A 25190-nucleotide genomic window follows, 5' to 3' on the forward strand; every position below is an offset into this window, starting at 1 on the left:
CCCCGGGCCCTTTTGGGTACTAATTACATACACATTCACTCGAGACTAGTTAGATCTCGAAATGAGGATTAAGTTTTCTAACGCATACCCGAATCAACAATTAATCAGAAGGCATATTTGTATCGAAAATGAAAGTACCTGAGGCAGCGTCGTTGGACTTCCGTGCTTCAGTATCCATCGAATACTCGCACTCTAACCTCTTAACCCAATCGGAAAACGATTCAGAACACTCTAATTTTCGGTGTCCCTCCTTCTGGCAAATAAAGCACTTGATCGTGCTCAAAGGTATACTCGCACAATCCTGTGCCAAATGACCTCGTTGAAGACAATTATAATACGTAGGCGCGAAATCTCCCAACTTACAAATCTATCTAACAACCAATTTGGGACATTCTGACTTCCTGTGCCCTTCCTCCCGATAGTAAAAACATACTGTCTTGCCCGACGGAAACTCGCGAGACTTATGTCCCCTTTGCCCACAATTGTAACATCTTGACACCTATGGATCCCGACACTCCCTTCACCACACTACCCGTGCTCTCCACTACACTTTTACCTTGATCATTAAACAACTCGGGACACTCCACCTTTCGGTGTCCCTCTTTTTGACACTTAAAACATGTCTCGTTGTTAGAAGGTGCATTTGGGCAATCACGCGACAATGACCCCGTTGCGCACAATTATAACACGAAGGTACGTAACCTCTCTTACTCCTCTTTTTCACGTTTTCGACGCCTTCCGGCGCACTTCTCGTCCTCTTACCAGGAGCACTTGACTCTAACCTTGCAAGTACTTCTTCGTCACCACTACCTCGAGGTTCGAAAAACCTCTTCTCAAACTCTTCCCTTACAATCTTAGTCACTTGGTCTCGGACCAATTCGGTTACACGTCCTTCGATTGACTCCTTGACTACTTGTCTAACCTCGTTGGCCAAACCCGAGACATATTGTCCGAGCACAGCCTCAACCCTCACAGTTAACTCATCCTTCCTTTCATGAGCAGGCGCGTCAGTTCCGATTCCATCTTCTGTCTTCATTCTAAAGAATGCACACCAATTAAACAACGAAACGTAAAGGAAATGACATACATATACCACACCGCCCCATCTTTTTTGACATTCATCGTACCTCGCTCGTTTGACACGATTTGAACCCGTAACAATGGTAGCTAATCATTGTTACGCGAGCACGTCGCATTAACTTGCTAGTACAACGTCTATCTCGCTTGATGATTGCAACCACAACACAAAACAATTAGCGCAAGGTTAGTTCACATAAACCTAGACACTAACCACTCCCGGTCCGACCCGAAATCCTACAAGTCCTGCATAAAGCGCACACACAATCAAGTCTAAGTCTAGGCACCTATCTCAAGTCGCCTAAATCCCTTACACCATGCTCTGATACCACTTGAAACAACCCAAACCAATAACCAACCGAACGCGCGAAATAATTTTTTTTTTTTAAGTTAGAAGGGTGCGCCACGCGCACCACCTCAGGGTGCGCGGCGCGCACAGGCCAGATTAAGTTCTGTCCGATTTTGTCAATTTTCAATTAAAGATCTCCCACTTCCCGACATATTTAGACGAAACGCTTTTCACAACATGATCTTATATGTAAAACTAACACGATTCAATCATTAAACGAGTTTTACAAAACAGGGCCCACATCGGCCGTTTTACGAGTTTCATACAGAACATGAGTTTCGACCACATTAGTTTAAATTCCAAACGACAACATGAGCATGGTGTTTGGGGGTTAAACTGAAATGTCCCGTTCTTATTGATTAAAAAACGTTCCATATTAATTGATTTCGTTGCGAGGTTTTGACCTCTATATGAGACGTTTTTCAAAGACTGCATTCATTTTAAAACAAACCATAACCTTTATTTCATCAATAAAGGTTTAAAAAGCTTTACGTAGATTATCAAATAATGATAATCTAAAATATCCTGTTTACACACGACGATTACATAATGGTTTACAATACAAATATGTTACAACAAAATAAGTTTCTTGAATGCAGTTTTTACACAATATCATACAAGCATGGACTCCAAATCTCGTCCTTATTTAAGTATGCGACAGCGGAAGCTCTTAATAATCACCTGAGAATAAACATGCTTAAAACGTCAACAAAAATGTTGGTGAGTTATAGGTTTAACCTATATATATCAAATCATAATAATAGACCACAAGATTTCATATTTCAATACACATCCCATACATAGAGATAAAAATCATTCATATGGTGAACACCTGGTAACCGACATTAACAAGATGCATATATAAGAATATCCCCATCATTCCGGGACACCCTTCGGATATGATATAAATTTCGAAGTACTAAAGCATCCGGTACTTTGGATGGGGCTTGTTGGGCCCGATAGATCTATCTTTAGGATTCGCGTCAATTAGGGTGTCTGTTCCCTAATTCTTAGATTACCAGACTTAATAAAAAGGGGCATATTCGATTTTGATAATTCAACCATAGAATGTAGTTTCACGTACTTGTGTCTATTTTGTAAATCATTTATAAAACCTGCATGTATTCTCATCCCAAAAATATTAGATTTTAAAAGTGGGACTATAACTCACTTTCACAGATTTTTACTTCGTCGGGAAGTAAGACTTGGCCACTGGTTGATTCACGAACCTATAACAATATATACATATATATCAAAGTATGTTCAAAATATATTTACAACACTTTTAATATATTTTGATGTTTTAAGTTTATTAAGTTAGCTGTCCTCGTTAGTAACCTACAACTAGTTGTCCACAGTTAGATGTACAGAAATAAATCGGTAAATATTATCTTGAATCAATCCACGACCCAGTGTATACGTATCTCAGTATTGATCACAACTCAAACTATATATATTTTGGAATCAACCTCAACCCTGTATAGCTAACTCCAACATTCACATATAGAGTGTCTATGGTTGTTCCGAAATATATATAGATGTGTCGACATGATAGGTCGAAACATTGTATACGTGTCTATGGTATCTCAAGATTACATAATATACAATACAAGTTGATTAAGTTATGGTTGGAATAGATTTGTTACCAATTTTTACGTAGCTAAAATGAGAAAAATTATCCAATCTTGTTTTACCCATAACTTCTTCATTTTAAATCCGTTTTGAGTGAATCAAATTGCTATGGTTTCATATTGAACTCTATTTTATGAATCTAAACAGAAAAGTATAGGTTTATAGTCGGAAAAATAAGTTACAAGTCGTTTTTGTAAAGGTAGTCATTTCAGTCGAAAGAACGACGTCTAGATGACCATTTTAGAAAACATACTTCCACTTTGAGTTTAACCATAATTTTTGGATATAGTTTCATGTTCATAATAAAAATCATTTTCTCAGAATAACAACTTTTAAATCAAGGTTTATCATAGTTTTTAATTAACTAAACCAAAACAGCCCGCGGTGTTACTACGACGGCGTAAATCCGGTTTTACGGTGTTTTTCGTGTTTCCAGGTTTTAAATCATTAAGTTAGCATATCATATAGATATAGAACATGTGTTTAGTTGATTTTAAAAGTCAGGTTAGAAGGATTAACTTTTGTTTGCGAACAAGTTTAGAATTAACTAAACTATGTTCTAGTGATTACAAGTTTAAACCTTCGAATAAGATAGCTTTATATGTATGAATCGAATGATGTTATGAACATCATTACTACCTTAAGTTCCTTGGATAAACCTACTGGAAAAGAGAAAAATGGATTTAGCTTCAACGGATCCTTGGATGGCTCGAAGTTCTTGAAGCAGAATCATGACACGAAAACAAGTTCAAGTAAGATCATCACTTGAAATAAGATTGTTATAGTTATAGAAATTGAACCAAAGTTTGAATATGATTATTACCTTGTATTAGAATGATAACCTACTGTAAGAAACAAAGATTTCTTGAGGTAGGATGATCACCTTACAAGATTGGAAGTGAGCTAGCAAACTTGAAAGTATTCTTGATTTTATGAAACTAGAACTTTTAGAATTTATGAAGAACACTTAGAACTTGAAGATAGAACTTGATAGAGATCAATTAGATGAAGAAAATTGAAGAATGAAAGTGTTTGTAGGTGTTTTTGGTCGTTGGTGTATGGATTAGATATAAAGGATATGTAATTTTGTTTTCATGTAAATAAGTCATGAATGATTACTCATATTTTTGTAATTTTATGAGATATTTCATGCTAGTTGCCAAATGATGGTTCCCACATGTGTTAGGTGACACACATGGGCTGCTAAGAGCTGATCATTGGAGTGTATATACCAATAGTACATACATCTAAAAGTTGTGTATTGTACGAGTACGAATACGGGTGCATACGAGTAGAATTGTTGATGAAACTGAACGAGGATGTAATTGTAAGAATTTTTGTTAAGTAGAAGTATTTTGATAAGTGTATTGAAGTCTTTCAAAAGTGTATGAATACATATTAAAACACTACATGTATATACACTTTAACTGAGTCGTTAAGTCATCGTTAGTCGTTACATGTAAATGTTGTTTTGAAACCTTTAGGTTAACGATCTTGTTAAATGTTGTTAACCCAATGTTTATAATATCAAAAGAGATTTTAAATTATTATATTATCATGATATTATGATGTACGAATATCTCTTAATATGATATATATACATTAAATGTCGTTACAACGATAATCGTTACATATATGTCTCGTTTCAAAATCATTAAGTTAGTAGTCTTGTTTTTACATATGTAGTTCATTGTTAATATACTTAATGATATGTTTACTTATCATAATATCATATTAACTATATATATAACCATATATATGTCATCATATAGTTTTTACAAGTTTTAACGTTCGTGAATCACCGGTCAATTTGGGTGGTCAATTGTCTATATGAAACATATTTCAATTAATCAAGTCTTAACAAGTTTGATTGATTAATCATGTTGGAAACATTTAATCATGTAAATATCAATCTCAATTAATATATATAAACATGGAAAAGTTCGGGTCACTACATTACCTACCCGTTAAATAAATTTCGTCCCGAAATTTTAAGCTGTTGAAGGTGTTGACGAATCTTCTGGAAATAGATGCGGGTATTTCTTCTTCATCTGATCTTCATGCTCCCAGGTGAACTCGGGTCCTCTACGAGCATTCCATCTAACCTTAACAATTGGTATCTTGTTTTGCTTAAGTCTTTTAACCTCACGATCCATTATTTCGACGGGTTCTTCGATGAATTGGAGTTTTTCGTTGATTTGGATTTCATCTAACGGAATAGTGAGATCTTCTTTAGCAAAACATTTCTTCAAATTCGAGACGTGGAAAGTGTTATGTACAGCCGCGAGTTGTTGAGGTAACTCAAGTCGGTAAGCTACTGGTCCGACACGATCAATAATCTTGAATGGTCCAATATACCTTGGATTTAATTTCCCTCGTTTACCAAATCGAACAACGCCTTTCCAAGGTGCAACTTTAAGCATGACCATCTCTCCAATTTCAAATTCTATATCTTTTCTTTTAATGTCAGCGTAGCTCTTTTGTCGACTTTGGGCGGTTTTCAACCGTTGTTGAATTTGGATGATCTTCTCGGTAGTTTCTTGTATAATCTCCGGACCCGTAATCTGTCTATCCCCCACTTCACTCCAACAAATCGGAGACCTGCACTTTCTACCATAAAGTGCTTCAAACGGCGCCATCTCAATGCTTGAATGGTAGCTGTTGTTGTAGGAAAATTCTGCTAATGGTAGATGTCGATCCCAACTGTTTTCGAAATCAATAACACATGCTCGTAGCATGTCTTCAAGCATTTGTATCGTCCTTTCGCTTTGCCCATCAGTTTGTGGATGATAGGCAGTACTCATGTCTAGATGAGTTCCTAATGCTTGCTGTAATGTCTGCCAGAATCTTGAAATAAATCTACCATCCCTATCAGAGATAATAGAGATTGGTATTCCATGTCTGGAGACGACTTCCTTCAAATACAGTCGTGCTAACTTCTCCATCTTGTCATCTTCTCTTATTGGCTGGAAGTGTGCTGATTTGGTGAGACGATCAACTATTACCCAAATAGTATCAAAACCACTTGCAGTCCTTGGCAATTTAGTGATGAAATCCATGGTAATGTTTTCCCATTTCCATTTTGGGATTTCGGGTTGTTGAAGTAGACCTGATGGTTTCTGATGCTCAGCTTTGACCTTAGAACACGTCAAACATTCTCCTACATATTTAGCAACATCGGCTTTCATACCCGGCCACCAAAAATGTTTCTTGAGATCCTTGTACATCTTCCCCGTTCCAGGATGTATTGAGTATCTGGTTTTATGAGCTTCTCTAAGTACCATTTCTCTCATATCTCCAAATTTTGGTACCCAAATCCTTTCAGCCCTATACCGGGTTCCGTCTTCCCGAATATTAAGATGTTTCTCCGATCCTTTGGGTATTTCATCCTTTAAATTTCCCTCTTTTAAAACTCCTTGTTGCGCCTCCTTTATTTGAGTAGTAAGGTTATTATGAATCATTATATTCATAGATTTTACTCGAATGGGTTCTCTGTCCTTCCTACTCAAGGCATCGGCTACCACATTTGCCTTTCCCGGGTGGTAACGAATCTCAAAGTCGTAATCATTCAACAATTCAATCCACCTACGCTGCCTCATATTCAGTTGTTTCTGATTAAATATGTGTTGAAGACTTTTGTGGTCGGTATATATAATACTTTTGACCCCATATAAGTAGTGCCTCCAAGTCTTTAATGCAAAAACAACCGCGCCTAATTCCAAATCATGCGTCGTATAATTTTGTTCGTGAATCTTCAATTGTCTAGACGCATAAGCAATCACCTTCGTTCGTTGCATTAATACACAACCGAGACCTTGCTTTGATGCGTCACAATAAATCACAAAATCATCATTCCCTTCAGGCAATGACAATATAGGTGCCGTAGTTAGCTTTTTCTTTAATAACTGAAACGCTTTCTCTTGTTCATCATTCCATTCAAATTTCTTCCCTTTATGCGTTAATGCAGTCAAGGGTTTTGCTATTCTGGAAAAGTCTTGGATGAACCTTCTGTAGTAACCAGCTAGTCCTAAAAACTGGCGTATGTGTTTCGGAGTTTTCGGGGTTTCCCACTTTTCAACAGTTTCTATCTTTGCCGGATCCACCTTAATACCTTCTTTGTTTACTATGTGACCGAGGAATTGAACTTCTTCCAACCAAAATGCACACTTTAAAAACTTAGCGTACAATTCTTCCTTCCTCAATACTTCTAACACCTTTCTCAAATGTTCACCGTGTTCTTGGTCATTCTTTGAGTAAATAAGTATGTCATCAATGAAAACAATGACAAACTTGTCAAGGTATGGTCCACACACTCGGTTCATAAGGTCCATGAACACAGCTGGTGCATTAGTTAAACCAAACGGCATGACCATAAACTCGTAATGACCGTAACGTGTTCTGAAAGCAGTCTTTGGAATATCATCTTCTTTCACCCGCATTTGATGATACCCGGAACGTAAGTCAATCTTTGAATAAACAGACGAGCCTTGTAGTTGATCAAATAAGTTGTCGATTCTCGGTAGTGGGTAGCGGTTCTTGATGGTAAGTTTGTTCAACTCTCGGTAGTCGATACACAACCTGAATGTACCATCTTTCTTCTTGACAAACAAAACAGGAGCTCCCCACGGTGATGTGCTTGGTCGAATGAAACCACGCTCTAAAAGTTCTTGTAATTGGCTTTGTAGTTCTTTCATCTCGCTGGGTGCGAGTCTATAAGGAGCACGAGCTATTGGTGCCGCTCCTGGAACAAGATCTATTTGAAATTCAACAGATCGATGTGGAGGTAGTCCCGGTAATTCTTTCGGAAATACATCGGGAAATTCTTTTGCGACGGGAACATCATTGATGCTCTTTTCTTCAGTTTGTACTTTCTCGACGTGTGCTAGAACAGCATAGCAACCTTTTCTTATTAGTTTTTGTGCCTTCAAATTACTAATAAGATGTAGCTTCGTGTTGCCCTTTTCTCCGTACACCATTAAGGGTTTTCCTTTTTCTCGTATAATGCGAATTGCATTTTTGTAACAGACGATCTCTGCTTTCACTTCTTTCAACCAGTCCATACCGATTATCACATCAAAACTCCCTAACTCTACTGGTATCAAATCAATCTTAAATGTTTCGCTAACCAGTTTAATTTCTCGATTCCGACATATATTATCTGCTGAAATTAATTTACCATTTGCTAATTCGAGTAAAAATTTACTATCCAAAGGCGTCAATGGACAACTTAATTTAGCACAAAAATCTCTACTCATATAGCTTCTATCCGCACCAGAATCAAATAAAACGTAAGCAGATTTATTGTCAATAAGAAACGTACCCGTAACAAGCTCCGGGTCTTCCTGTGCCTCTGCCGCATTAATATTGAAAACACTTCCGCGGCCTTGTCCATTCGTGTTCTCCTGGTTCGGGCAATTTCTAATAATGTGGCCCGGTTTTCCACATTTATAACAAACTACATTGGCATAACTTGCTCCGACACTACTTGCTCCGCCATTACTCGTTCCGACACCATTTGTTCCTTTCATTCTATTAACCCCTGGTCCGTAGACCTCACACTTCGCCGCGCTATGACCATTTCTTTTACACTTGTTGCAAAATTTGGTGCAGAACCCCGAGTGATACTTTTCACACCTTTGGCATAGCTGCTTCTGATTGTTGTTGTTGTTGGGATGATTGTTGTAGTTGTTGTTGTTGTTGTTGTTGTTGTTGTTGGGCCGTTTGTTGTAGTTGCGATTGATGTTGCGATTGTTGGGATAATTGTTGCGATTATTGTTGTAATTGCTGTTGTTGTTGTATTGGTGATTCTTATCACCGTTTTCCTCCCACTTTCTTTTGACTTGCTTCACATTGGCCTCTTCAGCAGTCTGTTCTTTAATTCTTTCTTCAATCTGGTTCACTAGTTTGTGAGCCATTCTACATGCCTGTTGTATGGAGGCGGGCTCGTGTGAACTTATATCTTCTTGGATTCTTTCCGATAATCCTTTCACAAACGCGTCGATCTTCTCTTCCTCATCTTCGAATGCTCCCGGACACAATAGGCACAATTCTGTGAATCGTCTTTCGTACGTGGTAATATCAAATCCTTGGGTTCGTAACCCTCTAAGTTCTGTCTTGAGCTTATTGACCTCGGTTCTGGGACGGTACTTCTCGTTCATCAAGTGCTTGAATGCTGACCACGGTAGTGCGTAAGCATCATCTTGTCCCACTTGCTCTAGATAGGTATTCCACCATGTTAACGCAGAACCTGTGAAGGTATGCGTAGCGTACTTCACTTTGTCCTCTTCAGTACACTTACTTATGGCAAACACCGATTCGACCTTCTCGGTCCACCGTTTCAATCCGATCGGTCCTTCGGTTCCATCAAATTCCAAAGGTTTGCAGGCAGTGAATTCTTTGTAGGTACATCCTACACGATTTCCTGTACTGCTAGATCCAAGGTTATTGTTGGTATGTAGCGCAGCCTGTACTGCGGCTATGTTTGAAGCTAGAAAAGTACGGAATTCCTCTTCATTCATATTCACGGTGTGTCGAGTAGTCGGTGCCATTTCCTTCAAAATAGTCAAATGGAACAAGTTAATCATACAGAATATTAAAAGTAGTTAATAGTATTTCGTAGCATAATATGAACTCATTTATAAAAGCTTTTTCTTCATATTAGCGTTTTATAAGTTTAAATTCGGGTAGTACCTACCCGTTAAGTTCATACTTAGTAGCTAATATACAATTCAACTACTACAATTCTATATGAAAAACTGATTATAATAATATTTCGCGTTCAAACTTTTACACAATATTTTACAAACTTACAATACCGCTTATTTTACATATAGCATGAAATATAGCACACAATAAATTTGATACAAGATGGTTGTGAAGATAATTCTAGCTAGTACACAAGTCGTTCAGTAAAGGCAATAAAGACACGTAATTCATACGTCCAGAAACAAGTCATGCATTCTGGTTTTACTAGGATTACTTCCCATCCTTGGTCTTGTGGAACATAACCGTTATGGCCGTTGATAAGACAGCGTGTTGTAACGTCGTCAAAGGGACGAGGGTTACGTAATGTCCAACAGTCCCGTAACAATCTAAAAACCTCATTTCTTACCCCAATTACAGACTCCGTCACTTGTGGGAACGTTTTGTTTAATAGTTGTAGCCCGATGTTCTTGTTCTCACTTTGGTGAGAAGCGAACATTACTAATCCATAAGCATAACATGCTTCTTTATGTTGCATGTTAGCCGCTTTTTCTAAATCACGAAGTCCTATATTCGGATACATTGAGTCGAAATAATTTCTTAACCCGTTGCGTAAAATAGCATTTGGGTTCCCCGCAATATATGCGTCAAAGTAAACACATCGTAACTTATGGGTTTCCCAATGTGATATCCCCCATCTTTCAAATGAAAGCCTTTTATAAACCAAGGCATTCTTGGAACGTTCTTCAAATGTCTTACAAACTGATATCGCCTTAAATAGTTGTGCCGAAGAATTCTGACCGACTCTAGACAAGATTTCATCAATCATGTCTCCGGGTAGGTCTCTTAAAATATTGTGTTGTCTATCCATTTTGTGTTTTTATACTGTAAAATAGACAAGAGTTAGATTCATGAAATAAAAAAAATACTTATTAATACAAGCAATTTTTACATATATCTTAAAGCATAAGCACACTATATTACATATATTACACCACACGAATACAACTATCTTATTCCGACTCGCTTGTTTCTTCTTCTTCGGTTTTGGTTCGTTTTGCCAAGTTTCTAGGGATATATGATGTTCCCCTAATACGAGTTGTCATTTTCCACATTGGTTTAGAAAAACCTGGTGGTTTAGAGGTTCCCGGGTCATTGTTACAACTTAAGGACTTCAGGGGTTGACGATACATATAAAGTTCATCGGGGTTGGAATTAGATTTCTCTATTTTTATGCCCTTTCCCTTATTATTTTCTTTTGCCTTTTTAAATTCAGTTGGGGTAATTTCTATAACATCATCGGAATTCTCGTCGGAATCCGATTCATCGGAGAATTGGTAATCCTCCCAATATTTTGCTTCCTTGGCGGAAACACCATTGACCATAATTAACCTTGGTCGGTTGGTTGAGGATTTTCTTTTACTTAACCGTTTTATTATTTCCCTCACCGGTTCTATTTCTTCATCCGGTTCCGATTCTTCTTCCGGTTCCGATTCTTCTTCCGGTTCCGACTCTTCTTCCGGTTCCTCTTCGGGAACTTGTGAATCAGTCCACGAATCATTCCAATTTACATTTAACTCTTCATTATTATTAGGTGAGTCAATGGGACTTGTTCTAGAGGTAGACATCTATCACACAATATCAAACATGTTAAGAGATTAATATATCACATAATATATACATGTTAATAATATATAGTTTCCAACAAAAATGTTAAGCAATCATTTTTAAAGAAAACACGGTCGAAGTCCAGACTCACTAATGCATCCTAACAAACTCGATAAGACACACTAATGCAAATTTTCTGGTTCTCTAAGACCAACGCTCTGATACCAACTGAAATGTCCCGTTCTTATTGATTAAAAAACGTTCCATATTAATTGATTTCGTTGCGAGGTTTTGACCTCTATATGAGACGTTTTTCAAAGACTGCATTCATTTTAAAACAAACCATAACCTTTATTTCATCAATAAAGGTTTAAAAAGCTTTACGTAGATTATCAAATAATGATAATCTAAAATATCCTGTTTACACACGACGATTACATAATGGTTTACAATACAAATATGTTACAACAAAATAAGTTTCTTGAATGCAGTTTTTACACAATATCATACAAGCATGGACTCCAAATCTCGTCCTTATTTAAGTATGCGACAGCGGAAGCTCTTAATAATCACCTGAGAATAAACATGCTTAAAACGTCAACAAAAATGTTGGTGAGTTATAGGTTTAACCTATATATATCAAATCATAATAATAGACCACAAGATTTCATATTTCAATACACATCCCATACATAGAGATAAAAATCATTCATATGGTGAACACCTGGTAACCGACATTAACAAGATGCATATATAAGAATATCCCCATCATTCCGGGACACCCTTCGGATATGATATAAATTTCGAAGTACTAAAGCATCCGGTACTTTGGATGGGGCTTGTTGGGCCCGATAGATCTATCTTTAGGATTCGCGTCAATTAGGGTGTCTGTTCCCTAATTCTTAGATTACCAGACTTAATAAAAAGGGGCATATTCGATTTTGATAATTCAACCATAGAATGTAGTTTCACGTACTTGTGTCTATTTTGTAAATCATTTATAAAACCTGCATGTATTCTCATCCCAAAAATATTAGATTTTAAAAGTGGGACTATAACTCACTTTCACAGATTTTTACTTCGTCGGGAAGTAAGACTTGGCCACTGGTTGATTCACGAACCTATAACAATATATACATATATATCAAAGTATGTTCAAAATATATTTACAACACTTTTAATATATTTTGATGTTTTAAGTTTATTAAGTTAGCTGTCCTCGTTAGTAACCTACAACTAGTTGTCCACAGTTAGATGTACAGAAATAAATCGGTAAATATTATCTTGAATCAATCCACGACCCAGTGTATACGTATCTCAGTATTGATCACAACTCAAACTATATATATTTTGGAATCAACCTCAACCCTGTATAGCTAACTCCAACATTCACATATAGAGTGTCTATGGTTGTTCCGAAATATATATAGATGTGTCGACATGATAGGTCGAAACATTGTATACGTGTCTATGGTATCTCAAGATTACATAATATACAATACAAGTTGATTAAGTTATGGTTGGAATAGATTTGTTACCAATTTTTACGTAGCTAAAATGAGAAAAATTATCCAATCTTGTTTTACCCATAACTTCTTCATTTTAAATCCGTTTTGAGTGAATCAAATTGCTATGGTTTCATATTGAACTCTATTTTATGAATCTAAACAGAAAAGTATAGGTTTATAGTCGGAAAAATAAGTTACAAGTCGTTTTTGTAAAGGTAGTCATTTCAGTCGAAAGAACGACGTCTAGATGACCATTTTAGAAAACATACTTCCACTTTGAGTTTAACCATAATTTTTGGATATAGTTTCATGTTCATAATAAAAATCATTTTCTCAGAATAACAACTTTTAAATCAAGGTTTATCATAGTTTTTAATTAACTAAACCAAAACAGCCCGCGGTGTTACTACGACGGCGTAAATCCGGTTTTACGGTGTTTTTCGTGTTTCCAGGTTTTAAATCATTAAGTTAGCATATCATATAGATATAGAACATGTGTTTAGTTGATTTTAAAAGTCAGGTTAGAAGGATTAACTTTTGTTTGCGAACAAGTTTAGAATTAACTAAACTATGTTCTAGTGATTACAAGTTTAAACCTTCGAATAAGATAGCTTTATATGTATGAATCGAATGATGTTATGAACATCATTACTACCTTAAGTTCCTTGGATAAACCTACTGGAAAAGAGAAAAATGGATTTAGCTTCAACGGATCCTTGGATGGCTCGAAGTTCTTGAAGCAGAATCGTGACACGAAAACAAGTTCAAGTAAGATCATCACTTGAAATAAGATTGTTATAGTTATAGAAATTGAACCAAAGTTTGAATATGATTATTACCTTGTATTAGAATGATAACCTACTGTAAGAAACAAAGATTTCTTGAGGTTGGATGATCACCTTACAAGATTGGAAGTGAGCTAGCAAACTTGAAAGTATTCTTGATTTTATGAAACTAGAACTTTTAGAATTTATGAAGAACACTTAGAACTTGAAGATAGAACTTGAGAGAGATCAATTAGATGAAGAAAATTGAAGAATGAAAGTGTTTGTAGGTGTTTTTGGTCGTTGGTGTATGGATTAGATATAAAGGATATGTAATTTTGTTTTCATGTAAATAAGTCATGAATGATTACTCATATTTTTGTAATTTTATGAGATATTTCATGCTAGTTGCCAAATGATGGTTCCTACATGTGTTAGGTGACACACATGGGCTGCTAAGAGCTGATCATTGGAGTGTATATACCAATAGTACATACATCTAAAAGTTGTGTATTGTACGAGTACGAATACGGGTGCATACGAGTAGAATTGTTGATGAAACTGAACGAGGATGTAATTGTAAGAATTTTTGTTAAGTAGAAGTATTTTGATAAGTGTATTGAAGTCTTTCAAAAGTGTATGAATACATATTAAAACACTACATGTATATACACTTTAACTGAGTCGTTAAGTCATCGTTAGTCGTTACATGTAAATGTTGTTTTGAAACCTTTAGGTTAACGATCTTGTTAAATGTTGTTAACCCAATGTTTATAATATCAAAAGAGATTTTAAATTATTATATTATCATGATATTATGATGTACGAATATCTCTTAATATGATATATATACATTAAATGTCGTTACAACGATAATCGTTACATATATGTCTCGTTTCAAAATCATTAAGTTAGTAGTCTTGTTTTTACATATGTAGTTCATTGTTAATATACTTAATGATATGTTTACTTATCATAATATCATGTTAACTATATATATAACCATATATATGTCATCATATAGTTTTTACAAGTTTTAACGTTCGTGAATCACCGGTCAATTTGGGTGGTCAATTGTCTATATGAAACATATTTCAATTAATCAAGTCTTAACAAGTTTGATTGATTAATCATGTTGGAAACATTTAATCATGTAAATATCAATCTCAATTAATATATATAAACATGGAAAAGTTCGGGTCACTACATAAACTACCCAATTCTCGGTCAAACTCCAAAAGTTATCACCTCAAAAGCGTCCCCTATCAAACAAAGCGGGATCTCTAGTCCAAACGAACGCCCTTACCCTTGTCTCCGCTGGAGCCTATAAAAAGATAAACAACGAGAGGGTAAGCAAGTCTTAGTGAGTGCAACAATTATACATACACATATATAACCCATCTATTTACATTCGCACCCACCAAATACCTCATACGAGAATATAACTCAAATAGCATACCATCTTACTCATAATACTAACAACTTGTACACTATCACAACAACACATTAGTATATACTCAACACAATATATATATATATATATATATATATATATATATATATATATATATATATATATATATATATATATATATATATATATATATATATATATATATATATATATATATATATATATATATATATATAGCATGCTAAACAATATCCATCAACATAATATGGTTAACCATAACGCTATGGTGCTACCGGCTCGTGGTTCACACTTTATTTATAGTGCTACCGGCTCGTGGTTCACACTTGTTAATAGTGCTGCCGGCTCGTGGTTCACACTTGTTTATAGTGCTACCGGCTCGTGGTTTACACTTTGTTTATAGTGCTACCTGCTCGTGGTTCACACTTGTTTATAGTGCTACCGGCTCTTGGTTCACTCTTGTTTATAGTGCTACTGGCTCGTGGTTCACACTTGTTTATAGTACTACTGGCTCGTGGTTCACACTTGATGCTACCAGCTCATAGTTCACATCATGATACATCACATACATGCTATGGTACTACTGGCTCCTGGTTCATACCATAAAATTCACAAATAAATACGCCATATACATATACGTATAATTATTCCACTCATCTTAACGATTTGGTGACGGTTTTATACTTCAGCAAGCTTCAAAGCAAAGTACCTAATATAATAGGTACTTCAATCAACACACAAACTAGTTGGACTAAATACCAACAATTCAGTTATGTGCATTTAATGACTTAAAATGCATTAAATGCCCCATTTACTCCAAAACCGTCCATTTAAGGTCAAGACCTTCTTAAATCACTCAAAGCTAGTGATTAAGGTCCAACAACACTAACTAATACATAATTAGGGTATTTCATACCCACCTTTCCCAACTAGGTCAATCATTACCCATTTGGCCATTTCAAGGTCAACACACCCATTTCGGGTCATCCACTAACCCAAGTAACACCCATTCACTTTAATAGCTAGGTGTGCTAGCAATTAACTAACCAATTATGACTCTTAAACACCAAATAACCCTTTGAAACCCTAGGTTAGTCATTCTTGAGTCCTCATGACTCAATCTTACCCAAGAACACCCAAAATCACCAAATATAGATTTTATGTTCTTCTTTTAACCAAACTCTAACCCATATATAAATCAAAGTAAGGAAATCAAAGATAGAACATACCACTACAACCAAAACGTAGCTAGTGGCTAGATGAACAACTTTAATGCACGTGCTTTGACCCATAATCAACTTCTTCCTCCTTGATTTGAGCTTTCTCTCTCACAAATGGGTTTCTCACTCTAGAACTTTTATTTGGAGAGATGAAGTGGTTGGTGATAATGTTAAGTGTGTTCAACCACCAAATAACTGGCCACTAAAGTCCCAAACTCGTCATCATGTGATTTTACCAAAAAGCCCTTCCAAATATCCACTTAAATGAAACAGAATCTGCCAGCTGGAAAGGGTGCGCGGTGCGCTACCTTACATGTGCGTGGCGCGCACAGTGGTCTGAACGGGCTTTGGTCACAGTTTAATGACACACAGCTTCCCACACTTTAAGTACCTTATTTACACTTATGTATAATAAATATTAGGGTCTTACATTATGGCATACTTGTATATAAGCCTGATTAGTGACTCCTCAGCTGACATCTCCTTTCGTCAATTCACATTAGGAATTTCTTGAAAACCAAAGGTATAACGTCTATGGTTACCTTCTGGAATTTAAAGTTGGCACCATCTCTAACAAACACAAGCCATGCATCAAACTTCATGGCTGTGATCTCCACAAACTCCTATCTGTTTGTCTGCCCTAGTATTGTGGCATAAAACACACAAGGTTTTAAATGAGCTTAGTAATATTTTTGAAATTTCATGTATTCGAATTACTGAAATGCGTGAATAGCATTATCATCTTCTCTTTTTGAGAAAATCTATTCAGATGAAACTCATGTTATTCCTTTGGATTACTTACGCATTGATAATACGATGCACTTCAAAGAAGAACCTGTATAAGTTATGGGTCATAAGATTCAAACGCTTAGAACAGGGTAATATTTCTATAGAACGGATCCGTTAGAATTCACGCGATGGCCCCAAGTGTACCTGGGAACGTGAAGACAAAAAGAAACAGAAATATTTTCATCTCTATTTTCAAACGTTGATACATCCGAGAAGTCTATCCAAAACTTCGGGACGAAGTTTCCATTTACGGGGGGATACTGTGACAACCGTCACTTTTTCCTTCCTGAAATGACTAAAATGCCCCTGAGGTTGTTCTGTTCAATAAATGATTAGGGTTTTATTTGATCATAATTAATAATGATGACTAAATGTCTAACCCTAATAATTAATTTACAATATTAATATCATATGAATTTATATGAATATAAATATAACTTAGTATTAATAGAATAAATAAAAGTATATAACTGATAATGTACTTTTGATAAATAAGTATTAAGTGTATTTAAAATATTGTGACATTTTTGTAAAATACAAAAGTATAAGGGAATAATTATATAAGTAAATAAACCAAAATTTTTATGTATATATTTTATATATTTCAATATTTAAATAAATAAAAAGAGGTAAATACAAATAAATAAAATAACAAACAATATTCTAGAATGTTCTAATAATTAAATCAAGTAAAAAAAATTTATATTCCCATGGCTGATCGAATTTAAAAATAAATAAATAAATTAAAAATAGAATAAATATATAAAAGGAAATAAAATTATATTTAAATTATAATTACTTCTTCTCCAACATTTCCACCTACAAATACAAAACCAATTCACAATTTTTGTTATGAATTCCTGGAGTCCTCTTAAACCCTAATAAATTTTGTAAGTCTTCATTCTTTTTATTTTTAATTTTTTCGATTTATTTCTTTATTTTCTGGCCGATTTTGATTATTATTTTTAATAAATAATAAGCAACTTAATTAAATTATGAATTATACATGATAAATACTATTAAGTATTATGATGTCTGAGCAAAATAATTTTTACGAATTTATAACTTGTTTTAATATATATATATATATATATATATATATATATATATATATATATAAATCGATATACGTATATATGTACAAAAATCGAATTAAATAGCTATAATCTTTATAAACCCATAAAAACAATTTTCCCAGATCTTACTAATGTCATAAAGATGATCTAATTCGAAAACTTTATTTTTATGATGTATAATATATTTATTTTAATTATATATATTGGCTAGGGTTTATATAAGCAAAAATTAATAAAAGGTAGCTGTAAGACCCAAATATTTATGGTACATAGCTTAAGAATGGTGTACGTATAGTGGGTGGGGCGTGGTGTAAAATTAAAAGCTCAGAATCTGCCCAGACATGTGTGCGCGCCGCGCACACTTAAGGGACCGCGCCGCGCACGTGGCCTGTGACAGAATTCCTGTCTTTTCTATTTTTGAGTTTAATGAGGGGCTTTTTGGTCTTTTCACTTGAGGCCGGATTTGAGGCCTTATCAGCTGGATTAGATCTAACTTTGGATCATTTTGACATCCACCAAACACTCTCAACTATCTAGAGAGAGGGGGAGAGTTCTAGTGATAGAATTGGGATTTTGGAGAAGAAGAAGCTTGGTTTGATCAAAAGCTCAAGTGTTAAAGTTGTTCACCTCGTTCCTACCTATGTTTTGGTTGTTGTGGTAAGTTCCAACTCCGAATTTCATTGTTTGATTTTGATATTCAAAGTTAGGGTTTGAACCTAAATTGTAGAGAAATCCATTTAAACTCTTGAGGTGAGTTCTTTGATACTAGTAATCGGGTTTATTGTTGTTGTTGGTGGGTTTTGGGTTGGAAACTGACTTAGCCATGATTTAGGACTTGTATTTGGGTTTAATCACTAGGTTTAGTGATTATGGAAGTGTTGAAACCCATTTTAGTGTATTTGAATGACTAATTTTGAATTGAGTCAAAATTAGGGTTTATGGGTGATTTTGAGGATGATAAGTGTTTAACACTTGTGTTTGGGTTTAATTGGCATATTAGGACCATTTTCACTTGTGTTAGTGATTATTGGTTAGTTTAGTCGCGGTTTGTGCTTGGAAGTGCAATTGGTCGAAAATACACTAAGTGTTGTTTTGATTTGGTTTGTAAATCCACTCTAAGTGTGTTACTTGTATTGTGATATTGGAATAGGTACTTTCCATCGGCGAGTTGCGAATTATCCGGTTGCATTCATTAAGAAGACAAGGTGAGTGTTAATATCCTATGTGCATATGTATGTGTAGGATGGGTGCGGGTCGGGTGAAGTGGTTCTCGGTTATAGAGCTCACTTCACATATAGGTGGATTTTTATGGACTTATATAATAGGTCCAATTGGCACGGTTTTCCATTTTGGTTGACCACTGTTGACGAGTTGCACACTTGTGTGTACGCTATCACATGGATTGCGATTTGGAGTTATAACCCCTACGGCATGGGTTGTGGTGTGGGAAATGAATATCGGTTTGCACGTATTCATAATATTTTGGGTAGTAAATCTCGGGTAGTGCGGATTCATGATGACTCGGGTTGTTCGGTCATCTTGTTGAGGAGGTAGTGAATCTCGGGCTGTGCGAATTCACTAAGGCTCGGGTAGTTCGGCCAACCTTGGTTGTTGAATTGGTGAAGAAGTGAATATCGGGTTGTGCGAATTCACTAAGGCTCGGGTTGTTTGGCCAACTTTTGTATGTTTGAGGTTAAGGGGGTTAACCTTGTAGTTTTGGCTACCATATGTATATGCTTATGTACTATTATTGTTGTAACTAATCTTGTGGTTTGGCTTGGTGGTACGTTAGGTATAACATTGCATAGTTATGCTTGGATTACGGTATGTGATTACTATTTGTGTGTTGGCGATGCGCATTTATTTTATGCATATATATATGTATGTAGTATATTCTCACTCACTAAGCATTAGCTTACCCTCTCGTTGTTGACATTTTTTATAGGTTCGCGTGTTGGCGGCTCGGGTAAGCGTGGGGATTAGAAGGTCATGCTTATGGATTTGATTAGGATTGGGTAGCGTATCCCCAATCTCCATGCTCGGTCTTTATTTTGTGTTAAAATCTTGTGGTTGAAAACTTGTATTTTGTACGAAAGTCGTAAAACGGCCGATATGGGCCCCGTCTCGTAAAACTCATTTTATTATTGGAACGTGTGAGTTTTAACTAGTATTAATCGTTGTGTAAACAGTTTCATCTAAAAATTTCGGGAAGTCGAAGATCATTAAACGAAAAATGGAAAATCCGGACAGAACTGAATTTGCCTTGTGCGCGCCGCGCACATTGAGGGTTGCGCGCCGCGCACCCTAACTGTATAAAAAAAAATTATTCCTGGTGTTCGATTGTCTAATGGGTTGGGTTGTTACAAGTGGTATCAGAGCATGGTCTAAGAGATTTAGGTGACTTGATATAGGTGCCTAGACTTAGACTTTTTTGTGTGCTTATTTGTTGCGGGACTTGTAGGAGTACGGGTCAGAACGAGTTGTAGTTAGTGTCCTTGTTTGTGGGTGGACTAACATGTGTATTAATACGTGGATATTATTAAAATACTTTGCATTGTGTTTTGTTATTGTTTGCGTTGGGGACATCATCAAGCAAGATAGTCGTTGTACTAACAAGTTGATACGGCGTGTGTACGTAATAACGACTTACAAACCATATTACAGATGCAAATCGTGTCTAACAAGTGATGTACGATGAGTGTTTAGCATGATGGGGCAGTGTGGTGCGTATGGTTTTATACATTTGTAGATTAAACGTTTGGCATTCTTTAGAATGACGACGCGAAACGAGATCGAGGCAAATGATGAGGAGTTTAATACTAGAGTTGCAGCCGCCGTTGCGGAGTAAATGAGTGCGTTGGAAGAAAGAATAGATAAGAGGTATTCTGAATTTCGGGGTAGTAGTGAAATGGAGCGTTGTCTTAAGAGCTTCATGAAGACCAAACCTCCAATGTACGATGGGAAACCGGATCCTTTGGTAAGCACATCTGGGATCTCGGATGTCGAAGGGTGTTTTCGCACGATTGAATGCCCTCTCAAGAAGAGGACAAGGCTTGATACTAGCTTGTTGTGGGGTAGGGCAAAGGATTAGTTGGATGGTAAGATTGATCTTTCGGTGGTGAACCGTTTATGGCGTTATCTTCGAGGAGTTCCGGAATTCAGCCGATTTGTCGAAAATACGTAATGAGTTGCGAAATTTGCAACAAGGATCGATGGACTTGAATACTCTAAAGACGACTTTTATGTCGAAGGCTCGTTTTTGCCCGGAGTATATTGGGAATGATCGGATGTTGATGGAAGATTTCTATCGGACTTTGAATGATGAGTTGCAGGGCAAGATTAGCGTTGGCCAAGTAAACTCGTTTGCGGAGTTATTCAACATGGCTAGGGGTTTCGAATCATATTTGCGATCGAAGGTTAGGGAGCTTTTAAGTAAAAGAAGGGTCGATTCGTATGGTTCTCCAAGTAAGAAAACTATGGGCGCGAGTGCGAGTATGGGTAATGTGGAGAAAGGTTCGACGAGTTCTCGTGCGCCTAAATGTTTCAATTGTGGTGTTAGGGGCCACAAGTTATGGGAATGCACAATGCCGAGAAGTGATGACGGAATGTGCTACTATTGTCATAAAGAGGGACATCGCAAGCCGGATTGTCCCGAGTTGGCGGCGGCAAATTTCGCAAGGAGACGTTAAGGTACGTTTCGTTTTAATAAATATATCTTTCGAATATTTATTATGTGTCGTTGTATACGAGTTTGTTAGAAGCATTGTGTTGTACATATTATTCTTATGAGTGATGTTCCTATTGGAATTACTCTATGGTGGCATTTTGATTGGAGAACGAAGGGCGTAAGACTTGGTGCAACCAAGCATTCCTTAGTTTTGGGAAATATTTCTACCAAGCCATGGGTATGGGCTTTGGTGTTCGGTTGTTAGCACGTGTTTGCTTCCGTGTTGAAGTAGTGGAACCATGAGGTTCAACGGGTGGATAAAACCCTTAAAGGTTAAGTGTTTGATCTCGATGTATGTTGGTAATGGAGTCTACGTGACGCGGTGTTAGGTGCCTCTTTCATACCTACTAGCGTGGTATTTGACTCCGATGGTAGTGCGGTTACTTTGTGCTTAGGGTACCAGTAAGAAACCCTTAGGTACATGAGTGACTAGGTGGAAATTGGACAAGCCATAGCAATTGGAAGATTGTGAGAGGAAAGTTGTGCAACTTGTAGTGACTTCTGTTCGAAGTGTTAAGGATTGGTTAAAATCCTTGCATGCTCAAGGTTGGAGCAAGATGTGGTGATGGGTCGTGTGAACCCAATTGTGGAAAAGTCTACCTTTGGTAGCATGTTACGGTTGTACAAAAGGCGGTTATGGGACGTAGTTCTGAGTGGGGGAGTTACACTCCCACACGAGGAGGTTTTAGTGTAAGGTTTCGAATTTGAATTATCACCGAGGTGGTAATGTGGTGAATCTCGATGAGAGATAATGGGCGTATTTGGCGAGCAAGGTGAAATCCCTCGGTTAAGGGATGTGTGTGTCGAATTCTCTTCTAGAGAATTATTGTTTGTGCCTATGTGCGATATTGGTGGTTCTTGCTCGATTGTGATAGCGATGTTCGCGTATGCGTGTACGTTTCGTTTGTGGTGAATGGTTAGTGTGATCGGTCAGGGTTCACTATAGTGTATGTGACACCGCTAAATTTTTTTTTATATATATAAACGTGGCGGAAGCATTTATTATTTTATTACAAAATAACATTAACTATGTTAATACAACCAGTGTCACGTGTCATTACAAAGAAACAAGTTTATAAAATATTATTGTTCAAACAAAGCAAGACAACATCAGAGTTTCTTCATTGACAAACATAACATCACCATGTCCTTCTGCTCCCCAAAACACGATATCTACAAAGGCTAATAACCTGCAGGGAGGAGATGGAGGGGAATTAGCACAAAGCTAAGTGAGTACGACTAACTACAGGCCATAGCATACATAAGTGTTATACTAATCATGTCACAATAGTCTAACACACAAACATCACCCAAGTGCCATCTATAGAGACTCTGGCGGCTCGGCCAAACCATTAACCACCAGTTGATCGGACTGAGGCTTACCAGAAGTTCCTCCACCACCGTATGTATATACATAATCCACACGCGACGGACGCGTCATTCACATATATATACACCACGGCTGTCTAGGCTACCACAGAGGAACCCAATGTAACATCCCGCATTTTTCCGTTAAATTATTTTTAACGCCGTCTTTTTTTTTATTTTATTTATTTTATTATTTAATATCCTCAGTATCTCGATTCGTATCCTCCATTAGCTACATTCTTAAAATATTTTCGTTATTGGATTATAACGTCTCCCGTACTCCCGTATAATTCAAAATATTCGTTCGGTAAATTCCCGCACCCGACTACAAACTAGAGGGACTAGTTTTGCCAAAAAGACAAAGAGGTGACTAGCACTTTGACTAGTCAACCTCCTCCCCATCTTTATTTTTCATTTCTTTTCCAATTTCTTTTCATACTTCTCCATTTTCTCTCAATCCTTCAAAAAGGAAATCATCATCCATTTCAAATCGATCAAGCTTCAATCCAAACAAATTACATATTTGGAATCCTTGCATCTTCCTCTTCGATTCCATACCGATTTCATCAAATTTGGGTAACTTTCTAAAATCACTAGATTTCTTTAAATTCATGTTCTTGACTTAAAAGTGTGTCAATTAGTGTCTATGGCTCATCGTGATGTCGTGTATGTAAATTGTATGCTCGATTCGTTGTTTTTGGTGTAACTAGTTCATTATGAAAATTTGCTTGCTAAATCTTTGATTTTGAATGATCAAATGTTGTTAGATTGTTAAAGTGCATGTTTTAAAAGTGTTACTAGTATCATTAGCTTCGTTTTGATGTATAGGTTGATTAAGAAAACTCCAAGAACATGATTAGTGATTTTGTGAACTTGGATTAGGGTTTGATAAGCTTTAGATGAACTTTTGATGCACCAAATGCTATGAAATATTGTAGATAAGAATTTTGTTGCAATGTGTGTATGATTACCTTCGAAACGGCATATCATACATGTAAATTGGTTGCCCGAATCATAAAATGCGTTTTAGAACTTGAAACTTTGATTATGAACGTTTAATGCGGTTTTTGGTTGTTGTTAGTGATGAATTGCTTGATGAAATGTGCTTAGTTGTTTTCCTTGTCAAATTACCTTTTTAATGATATAGGTTATGCGTTTTAAGTGTTTTCGGTGCATGAAATGTGTTATATTGTATTTTGGTTCGTGACTTGGACCATTTTTTTTCTGCAAACTGCATGATTCCCAGGTATTGCGCGCCGCGCATTTACCCGCGCGCCGCGCAGAATCAGAGATCCCAGATGTTTGCCTTCTTGGTTGAGTTCTGACCAGAAATTGCACTTGGGTGCGCGCCGCGCAACCCAGTGCGCGCCACGCAAAAGCCCCAGGCCACTCTCTTTTGTTTTTAAATGTCACAAAAATGTTTCCGCTTAACTAAAACTCCGTTTAACATGAAACTTGACTATTAGACTCTTATATGACTTCTCGTCTTGGGAAAATTGTCGGATACCCGACCCGACCCCGTTGACTTTGACTTTGACCAAGTTTGACTTTTAGTCAAACTTAACCAAACGATTATACAATCGTTCTAACATACTTAACTACTTGTATCGTGCATGAAACTTGACAAATTGTTTCACATGCTACATAATCGAGTCGTAACGAGCCATAGGACTAATTGAGCAACTTTGACCCTTCGTGACTATCGTTATTGATACAACCTATTTGTTTAGGTCGAGACTAGCGTTGTCCTTTGCGCACATTACTTGTTGAAGTACTTATTTACTCTTGCAATCAAAGGTGAGATCATAGTCCCACTTTTTAATCACTTTTATTCTTTACATCGTGGGCTGAGAAACACATACATTTCATACTTATTTACTTTTCATGCTTTTACATTGTGAACAAATACGAATACAAAGATGCATACGAGTTTGAACA

Source organism: Rutidosis leptorrhynchoides, chromosome 1, assembly GCF_046630445.1.
Source record: "Rutidosis leptorrhynchoides isolate AG116_Rl617_1_P2 chromosome 1, CSIRO_AGI_Rlap_v1, whole genome shotgun sequence".
Classification (NCBI taxonomy): Eukaryota; Viridiplantae; Streptophyta; class Magnoliopsida; order Asterales; family Asteraceae; genus Rutidosis; species Rutidosis leptorrhynchoides.